This window comes from Equus caballus, chromosome 1 (assembly GCF_041296265.1).
Source record: "Equus caballus isolate H_3958 breed thoroughbred chromosome 1, TB-T2T, whole genome shotgun sequence".
NCBI lineage: Eukaryota > Metazoa > Chordata > Mammalia > Perissodactyla > Equidae > Equus > Equus caballus.
The window spans coordinates 146,225,734-146,236,343 of NC_091684.1; the positions used below are offsets into that span (position 1 = coordinate 146,225,734).

General features: G+C 41.9%; 1 long non-coding RNA gene across 1 annotated transcript; it reads right to left on the minus strand.

Annotated features, from left to right (window-relative positions):
• Positions 1 to 572: 572 nt before the first annotated feature.
• On the minus strand, positions 573 to 5,117 carry LOC138917269 (uncharacterized). Its single transcript, XR_011425034.1, has 3 exons — positions 4,819 to 5,117; positions 4,181 to 4,333; positions 573 to 806 (listed from the first exon to the last, which is right to left on the minus strand). It is a non-coding gene; the product is annotated as an uncharacterized lncRNA (long non-coding RNA).
• Positions 5,118 to 10,610: the final 5,493 nt, after the last annotated feature.

Below are 10,610 nucleotides of genomic sequence, written 5' to 3' on the forward strand. Positions count from 1 at the left end.
AAAATTGGTAAAACCCACATGAAGCCTGGGGTTCAGTTGATAATAATGTGCCAATGCTGGTTTCTTCATTTTGCCAAATGTACCATGGTTATATAAGACGTTACCAATGAGGGAAGCCGGGTAATGGATGATGGGAACTCTCTGTACTATCTTTGCAACTTTTCTATAAATTAAACATTATTCCAAAATAAAATGTTTCTTTTAAAAAAGGCAGTCTAGATCCAACACTTAGAAGCTGTGTGACCTCAGGAAAGTTACTTAATCTTTAGAGGCTCAATCCTGTCCTTTGTAAAATGGGGGTTAAACATAAAATATGCCTGTAGGGTTGTTGTAAGGATTAAATGAGTTAAAACACAAAAACTGCTTAGAACAATGCCTGGTGCAAGGTAAGTGCTTAACAAATGTTGACTCTAATTATAATATTTTTGTTTTATTTATATACGACTTATTCTCCACAGCTGCTTGCTCAGCATGTGATAATCCTCCCCACAGACCAGTGTTCTCCTAAGTGGGGTGTGGCTGGGATGGCACAAGACTACCCGGTGGAGGGTGAGAAGAAAAAGTAGAACTTCTGCTTACATACTGTATTTATTTCATCCTTTTAAGTTTTCTTTTTTTCTATAAGTGCTGTAATGCATATTTTAATCCAGTATATCAGAATATAATTTATAGATACACATATAAGGGAGAAGAGTGCACTCCACCTTTTTTTCTTGGTAGAAGAGATGATGAAGAAGACGTGGGGACCAGTGCTGTGCTCCAGAGGCAGGCAGGCACGTGCTGGCATCCGTGTGACCTTCTTTGGGCTCAAAGACACAGACACTTAGGCAAACTAATTTTGCATTAAGCCCTAATGCCTAAGCTGCTTAAATCCGCATAAAAATAATATTTTAGTCCCGAAAGCTGAAAATGTTAAGGCTGATTCAATATATATTTACTACCCAGTGTTCCTTTGGCCTGGATTATTTCAATTTGTTCTATTACTAGACAAAATCTCTCCACTTACTTTTGAGAATCTAAATTTTCCCTCTGGCTTCCACCAGACCTTATTCATTACTTTACAATAGCTCTTGAAGTTATTTCAGGTATAGCATGTTTATGAGTCTAAAGCCTTTTGGATCTGGATAATGATACTTGTAGCAAGATAGAATGCTATTTTTTGAGGCATGGAACAACAGAACTGACATTCGTTTTAAGTTTTGTGTGCATTCGTTTGTTCACAATCATTCATTCAAACACTGATTTAGTTTTTCTTTAAAAAGCCCAAGGTCTTAAAGACAGAATTAGATTTAAAGCCTGCTGGTTTTCAGAACCTGTGTTCAAATCCTGCCGTTAACCAGTTGTGTGTCCTTGGACAATTTCTTTTTCTGAACTCCCCTGCATCCACGTCCTCACTGGACAGATAGAATGTTTACCTTGCGGGGTGAGGTAAGGAACAGCCATGTTTACGTGAAGCTCTTGCACAGGCTCTGGGGCATGGAAGGTGCTTAACAAATAGATGATTTTACTATTATTCTTGTTATTGTGCCAACTATCAGGATGGACGTAGGAAAACCAAGACGGGTAAGATATGGTTCTTACCTGTAAGGAAAACACACACACATACACACAAACAGGCAAATCCACGCTCTCCTGGCCTCCTTTCCCCAAGCCCTCGCCCCATTCTCCGAAGGGAAACTTTATTAGCTGTTTCTCTTTTTTTCATTCTTCTGTGGTTTATCCTATAATTCAAAATAATCAGCTCATGTCATTGTTTCCTAATTTCATCAGCTTTAGAACGTCCTATTGACTCCTTGTTATGCTAATAAGGAGGTTAAAATTTAGGTCACATGGCCCTGTACTTCTGCCCCTTCTCTTCCTGGTGTGTGATAATTATCCCGTTTTCTAACGATTCCTCAATTGCTGATATTTTTGACTTTAACTACTATGCTTCAACCTCTATTTCTTGTTCTATCAGCTTCAGTCAGTGCTTTACTCTCTCTAGGAAAGATAAGTTTATCCCTCTTTCTCTTTCATCTCTTACCTTCTGTAAGACATAGCCAAATTCTTTAAAATGCAATTTGATGAATGACAAATTTGCTGAATTTACCGAATTTGGGCTTTTGGCATTTCATGTTGCTGTGATTGCTTTGGAGTCCTCCACAGTAGTTCCATTCTTGTGGAGGATGTGAGAGGACTCCCCGGGCTCATCCAGAGCCTCTCTTGTCAGTTACACCTCGGTTTTCATGTTGTCAACATGCGAAAGATTTGTGTTCAGTTCTGCAACTGTAGTAAAGGCTTCCCTGCTTTCTCTGTGGCCGATTTAAAAAGTTATAACACCCACAAAAGGCATTTGTGTTATTATGAGCAGTTACTCATTGTCCCCTGCAGGGAGGGACAGTATGCCAGGATTACATGTCCCTGTCTATGTCCAATATCAGGAGCTATGGGCAACTTCCAAGGCAGGAGGTACAACAACATCAAGCTCAAATGGCTTTTCTTTTCTTTCACTCTATCAGTTGCTTAAAATGATGTCACATTTACTTGGCTTTATATTTGGATTACCACCTTCACCTACAGACTTTGGCCTTCCTGACATTTCTCGTCTTTTATCTTTCTTCCTCCCTTCCTCCCTTCTCTCTTTCCTTTCAGACAAAAAAAAAAAAAAAAAAAAAAGCCTCAAGTTTACTAAGCCTTTCAGATGTAGCAATTCTTGCAGAGTCCTTGTCTTTCTCCCTGTCTTATGTTCTCCTACTGAGTTTGGGTTTGTTGCTCTCTTCCGTATAGCTGTCCTTCCAGATTTTTCTGTACAGTCATGTGTTACTTAATGATGGGGACATGGTCCGAGAATGCACTGTTAGGTGGTCTCAACAGTGTGCCAACATCATAGAGTGCGTGTACTACACAAACCTAGATGGTATAGCCTACTGCACACCCAGGCTATATGATAACTGATCTTATGGGACCAACATTGTGTATGCCTTGCGTCGTTGACCAAAACATCGTTATGTGGCGCATGACTGCATAACCTTCCTAGGTCAGATCCACTGTTTCCTGGATCCCGTGTCTTTCCCTTTCTGGTTTGTTCTCATTCACTGATGATGTATATCCCTAAATAACTTCTTGAGAAAGGCAGAAGTAGTTTTATGAGGCATTGTTTGTCTGAAAGTGTCTTTATTTAGATCAATTACATTTGATTGATAGCTTGCCTGGGTAAACAATTCTGTCTTCAAAAACCATTTTCCCTCCACTTTCTTCTGACATCCAGTATTGCTTATGAGAAGGCCGATGTCAGCATGTTCCTTATCTTTTGCGGGTAATTACAGTGCCCCCACTCAACATCATAGATGCTTTTTATATTTCCTTATTATTATTATTATTATTTTTTTTTTGGTGAGGAAGATTGTCACTGAGCTAACATCTGTGCCAATCTTCCTCTTTTTGCTTGAGGAAGATTGTCACTGAGCTAACATCTGTGCCAGTCTTCCTCTATTTTGTATGTGGGAGGCCTGCCAGAGCATGTCTTGATGAGCAGTGTGTAGGTCCATCCCCGGCGTCTGAACCCGTGAACCCCGGGCTGCCAAAGCGGAGCGTGTGAACTTAATCACTTTGCCATGGGGCAGGCCCCGCATATTTCCTTATTCCTGATATCATGTGTCCATTTGTGGATCTTTCAGAAATTTTCTGTGTTGGGCAAGAGTCATTCTCTGATAACTTGGAATTTTAATTCTGGGGAAATTTTTTCTATTATTTTGAGTAAGTTCCTTCTCTCCACTTTCCTCACTTTTCTGTGACACCCGTTAATTGGATAATGGCCTCCTAGATTGATAGATATTCTCTTTCCATGTCTCATCTTTTCTGTCATATTTCTTATCTATGGGTTTAGCTTTCTCTTATAAAAGACTTACTTATACTTTATGTTTAGCCCTGCTATTGCATTTTTAATCTATCTTTCTAAAATTTCAAACTTTCTTCTTTTTGACTCTTCCTAATATATGTATATGTAACAATAACATAAGACAAAACCCTGAGTTTATATACATGCTAGTAATATTCTGTATAACTAATATGTATTATATGTATAAAGCTTATATATAATATATATTTTCCTATTTCCCTTTATATATAGATGGTTTTGTCTTATGTTATTGCTAGCTTTCTTGCTTGCTTCTGATTTGATACTTTATGTTCATTGAATTACCTGTTTCCTCAAATCAAGTTTTCTTGTAGCTTTATGTTTTTCATTTTTTCATGCTGTTGGTTTTCTTATAGGTATTTCTGTCGATTCTTCAAGCTTTCTGATGCGCTGCCAATACAATCCCTTTCTGCTTGAGTTCGTGAGTCTGCGTTAGTTCTGGGCAAGGAAGAGCTCCGATTACTATTCTCTTTCATTTATCCCACTTCACAAGGCGATTATGTTGAGGGGGGACCTGAACGGTTTGAAAAGAACTGCAAGGCTGCTCTCAAAGTTATTCTTAATGCCAACATATAAAACGTTACATGTTCAGACTGGATAGAAGAAAGCCTAGCCTGAATTACTCAGGGATGCTTTAAAATATTGTTTTATTATTTTCAATTTTTATGAGGAGATTTACCTCAGCTAAGAAAATGTTGCAGGTAAAACCCACTGGAGAGTGAACAGATGAGAATATGTTTCTATTTAAATGATGCCTCTAATACACTTGAGCACTCTCTAATGTTTCATGTGGGGAAAACATGAATTTCACAGTTTTACAGCATTTCCATTCATTACCTCTCTGATGGGAAGGTAGAAACTTAAACTTTAGCCCAAAACCTTGATCAGAATTGGATTTAGTGAGAATAAAAGCTGTCACAAACCTTGTATTTCCAATGAGAAGGCATGAGATGGTCCATTTTATATTCACATATATACGATATAGACAGCTTAATATTCAGCAGAGATATACCAAATGACAATAATAACACGCTTATTAGATCAGTGTCAGATTCAAAAGGGAACTAATATTATATAAATCAATTTTCCTTTGAAACCAGCAGAAAGATGCACTGAATTAGATTCCATTTTGGAATTGCTTTACCAGTGTCAACGCTTCACATAATTTCTTCAGAAAGAAACCAATTTGATCTGAGAACACCTGCAAGTCTCTGGAACATTTACCCTGGCGCCTGACTCTAAGTTTATAATAAGTTCAGACGTTCTCACAGATTGTGACATATCTTCGTTATTATGAGCAAATAGCGTCTGTGTATTTAGAATCCAATTGAAAGGGAAGCCCAGGAGCTCTGCGAACATCCCCTCAACAGTCCGTGAGGTCAGGGAGGGACAAGGATGCTCGGTCCAGGGCCTGTAGGATTTCAGTAGATTTCCCTCCGTGCTGGAGGAAGAGAACAAGGCTCTGAGGCAGTGAGTTCGCTGCTGAAGGATTCACTGACGTCTCAATTTACTGCAGGGCTCTCAAGTGACCACGTCAAGTCATCTGCCCAAAGTCCCACAGCTGAGGAGCAGCATTGTGGGGATTCAAATGTCTACACCATACCCACACATGGAGACATGGCGTGTTTGGATGTGCCCATGGGATCTGCGCAACTGAGGGAAGAGGTAGTGTTAATAGGGCAATGGGACCCTAAAGAGGTTTGACAGAGATCTAGAGAGAAATCCAGTTTTCACTGTGCCCAGGGCCAGACCCCGTCTGGTCTTGAGCTCTGTCCTCAGGGTTGCAGAGTTGTACTTCCCACGCACCTCCCTTGCCAACGCTTTCCCGGTAAATGATTAGACGAGGAGTATTGATGTTTTCCTGAACCATGTCGCCTCTCCAATCATTAACGTGGCCCTTTAGCTCCTCTCTTGTCACCCAAACTTCTTCCCTTTGAAGCCAGTTGTGAAAGAGATAAAGTCCCAAGAATTATATCTCAATCCTAGGTCTTTCCCAGAACACGGTGAGTCATGTGTTTGAAAGGCAACCACCCTCCCACCCTCTGTACATCTCGTCCATCCTCACCAGCCTGTGGCCCCTCTCCCACCTCTGACCCGGTCACTTCCCTGTGCAACTCCTTCACAGCTCCCCACAGAGCAAGGTTTGGTTTCTTGCTCTGGCCCCCCCAGTTACCCCCATCTGCCCTTCCAGATGGAGCTCTCGCGCCCTCCTCGGCCAGTCAAAAGGAAAGCTTAGCGGCTCCCTCCACACTGTTTTCCCGTGTTGGGCCTTTCTCTGGCCCCCAGCTGGGATGCCCTGGCTTGCCCATCTCTGCATATCTAAATTCTCCTCATTTTCAAGTCCAGATGGAAAGCCAACACCTTCCCCCAGCCTCCCTGGTCTGACAGCTGCGGCCTCCCTAATAATACCAATAAGGCTAATAAGGCTACTGGTGGCGAGCTAAGCACCCTCTGAGAGCTTTATGTGGGGGACCTCATTTCATCCTCACAACCTGTGACACAGAGACTGGTTTCAGGTGACAAAACCGAGGCTTAAGGAGGTTAACTTGCCTAAGGATCTCGAGCTCTGAGTGCTGGACCAGGGAAGGGAGTGCAGGCGTGCCTGAGCTCAGAGCCTGGCTTTCCACCATTCTGGGATGCTCCAAGGCCCTGAGTTATTGACGTAACTGGGGTCTCTCCCACTGTTAAAGGCTCTAATGTCCTGGGGAGGAGGACGATGTCCAATTCACCTTTGCTTCCCTGCCTAATTCTACTATGGACTGGGTGCTGAATAAAAGTACAAGGAGAAGGTGAGGCTCTTCTATATGGATGGGCAGCAGCACTTGCCACTGGGGCTCCCCTGAGGCCTGCTGGGTTGTCGGACTGTTCCCTCACTCCTTCTCAGGTGCCCAGAGTGCTTCCCATTTCTCACCACTCCATCCTGTCTTCTCTCCCTTGTCCTTCTGTCTGTCCAGCTGCCACAGGGGGAGACCATAGAGCCCTCCTCCCACTTCTCCCCTTCTGCTCAAGCTGGTTTGATGTCCTTCCCACCTCCATGTGTCTTTCCTTTTCTGGGCTCTCCGGAGCTGAAATATTCACCTTCCCTCTTGTGGTACTATGTCTTTGTTGTGTCCTGATTAGAAATAAAGCCCAGGGGCCAGCCCGGTGGCACAGCCGTTAAGTGCGCACATTCCATTTCAGTGGCCCAAGGTTCGCTGGTTCAAATCCTGGGTGTGGACATGGCACAGCTTGGCAAGCCATGCTGTTGTGGTAGGTGTCCCACATATAAAGTAGAGGAAGATGGGCACGGATGTTAGCTCAGGGCCAGTCTTCCTCACCAAAAAAGAGGAGGATTGGCAGACGTTAGCTCAGAGCTAGTCTTCCTCAAAAAAAAAAAAAGAAAGAAAGAAAGAAAGCCCAGCCTCAGTGCCTTACCTGAGTACAATCGGCTCCTCTGATCGCCACTTCTCGGATGCCTCCAGCACTCACAATCGGAACTGTGTCCAGGCTCTGAATTACGGACTGCCAGGTAATTGATCCATCTCTCCATTAACATGTATTTATCAAGGTCTTATTATGTGTGGGGTCCTGATGAGGCTGCAATGAACAGAATCATTGTCCCTGCCTGCATGGGCCCTTAAAGTTTAGCGTAATGTATTATAATTGGTTTGTGGAAGTCATCTTGTCTCCTCACCTAGACTATTAATTCCTTGCTGGCAGGAACCTTATTTTCTGGTCCTCTTGTGGCCTCCACACAGCCTAATACAGTGCTGGGCACGACATAGAAACAGTAGCAATGGATAATGTATAGTGAGTTATAAAACATTTACAGTTTAAGAAGCATTTTTCACGTATATGATCACATTTTTAAATTGAATCATTAGTCCCATGAGGTCGGCAGGGCAAAACTGAGGAATGTTGGTTCTAAGTAGTTTAATGATTTTACAGTTCTTAAAATCCATATTCAGTAAATATGGTTCAGCATTTATTAAATGAGCACGGGGAAACTACCTTTCCAGTTTTTCTGTTCAGAGCAAGAAATTTATATGCACTGAACCTTATATAACAGTAGGAATGTTAATTTTTATAAAACATGATGTATTTAAAAAAATAATATTGAAAGAGCTTAGAATGAAACCTCTTGTCCCCACTCTTTCTTCCCCCTGTTCTACTTCCCAGAGACAGTCAATTGGACCTTTCTGTTTTTGTTTCCTCTGCATGAGAGAGAAATGTAAATAATTGTAGGCAGAGGGCAGACGGTAGTAGATTGCAAATGGGTCCACAGATTTCTCCTATTCTGTTATGTTCACTCCTTTGCAATCTGACTTTGCAGCTCCCTCCATCAAGAGACAGAATCTGTTCCCCGACCCCTTGAATCGGGGCTGGCCCTGGGACTTCCTGTGTCCAGTACGTAAGGCAGAAATGATAGTTTGCAAAATCTCAGGCTAGGCCTTAATGGGCCTTGTAGCTTCTGCTTTTGAACTTTTGGAATGCTGTCCTGTGGCTGTCATTTAAGGAAACCAGGCTAGCTACAGAAGAGTGAGAGGCCACATGGAGGAGACCTGAAGTACCCCAGTGGACAGCGAGCATTATAGCCAGATGTGCAAGGAAGCCCACCTTGGTCTGTCCAGTCCAGCCACCTCTCTGGGGAATGCAGCCCACAGGTGAGCCCCAGCGAAACCACAGAGGAACTGCCCAGCAAGTCCACAGAAATACGAGAAATAGCGACTAGTTGCTGTTTTAGGATACTTTCTTTTTTTGTCTATTTTTGGCATTATCCTTTAATTTCCTGCTATGACAAATGAGGACTTAGTTCGTTACTTCACCCCGCTTCCGCCACACACCCTTATTTTGTAATATTATCAATAATCTTGGCTTCTCTCTGCATCACCTTTGTAACCTCAAAATAGTTATGCCTTCATTTCTTCTTCCATAAATAACAATATCTACCAACTCCCCACTTTTTAACTTGAAAACCTTATTACTCTGGCCCTTCTTGCACCTGTGTCATCTCCTTTCACCTCTCAGTTTCTTTAGGCTCTGCCTCCAGCTTGCAGAGCTGTCACCAACATTTGCCTCTGGAGCAGTCTTGCCTTTTGTGTTATTAAAATCTCTTCTGTTTTGATTGTAATGGGTAAATTTATATATTCAAGATAAATAAGCAAAGGAATAAAATCACCAAAACTAGAAATTGTGCTAGCCTATCCACAGTTTTTCACATTTTGACTATGCTTGAGCCAAACATCAGATTAAAAAAAGAAAGCCAGTCTGCTGAACACAGTGTTTCACAGAAGGCTACACAACAGACACACACACTCACACACATGCATGCACAGACACAAGTGCACACACATCCTTCAACTTTTTTCTCTTTCCTTGATTTATTCATACAAGCTACAAGTATGTACCCAAAGCTCATGCATTCTTTTTAATATAAATATTTAAGACAGCATTCCAAACACAAGTAAGCCTTCTGGTTATATGAATCCAAGTGGTGAATGAAAAAAGAAAGCCTTAAACTGTTGAGGGGAAGATTGGAATTACAATTTTAAGAGAAATGAGTGAACGTGTGATATCCAAGAAACAAAGGAGTCCACGTTGCATTCCATCAGAGACAACACTATGAAAATAAGGAAAGAGAGGAGGGATAGACAGACCCCAGGTATCATCTGTGCTAATTGGAGTGGGGAAGTGTTTGCAAGGGATTGGAGCTAATGACCGCGCTGCTCAGAGCAGCGGGGTGACCTCTGTGTCTGGCCGCATCTGGAGCTGCATTTACATCTTCTTCATGAAAGAAGGAAACTAGGAAACAACAAAGGTAGGGTTTCTATTTTAAGCGGGAGCAAAAGAAAGAAAAACAGATAATGAGCTGTAACCCGCCAGCTCTGGTGGCACATTTCAGCCTAAGAATGAGGTTGTCCATCCTTCCACCTCTTCTCCACGACTCAGAAGCTACAAGAGTTCACCACAGCAAGCAAACTTGTATGTTTGTCTGTGATCACTGACGTATTTATTTATTAGAAAGTGAAAACAGCAGTAGCATTTATATACGTATTTATTTACTTTTATTATTATATTTCAGTAAATTTCTTAAGAAACTGTATAGATTTGGAGTGTTTTCCCTAATCCTAGCTTTCCTGTATATCCTGTTCATTTTATGACACAAAATTCCATAGCTTGGTGGTTTTACCCACACATCTGTGGCATGAAGGATGAAGTTACGTTATACCGGTCACTGCTCCCTCCTTTGGGTCTGGCTCAGTTATCTTTTATCTTTCTCTGCTTCTCCCCCTCCCTTTTTCTCTCCCTCCTCTCCTCCTCTATTCCTCTTTCTTTGACTTTTGGCGTTTAGGGCCTTCCCTTACCTTCTTGTGATCTCAGCAATGCATTTAAAATTATGTTTGTTGTAACTGGTGAAGGACTTCGTTTTCAGCAACAAGATCCTTCAGAATATTCAACCCACTATGCTCCCAGAATGAAAGTCTGTATCCACTTTTCATCTTGCGTCAGTGTGTTGAAATCTCTCATCCATCTATAGCCCCTTCTGATTCTCTTCACTGTTGTTGACTTTGTCCTTTTTTATTCTTCTAGCTTCATCTTAATGTAGTCTCTGGGGAAAGAGGAGATAAATGTGTGTGTGTTCATGCATTATTCTGAGCCGCAAACCAGAGTCGTTTTTTTCCAACTTCATATTTAAATATGCTCTGCTTTGTTCTTCAGTGGTTTTAATTGCACA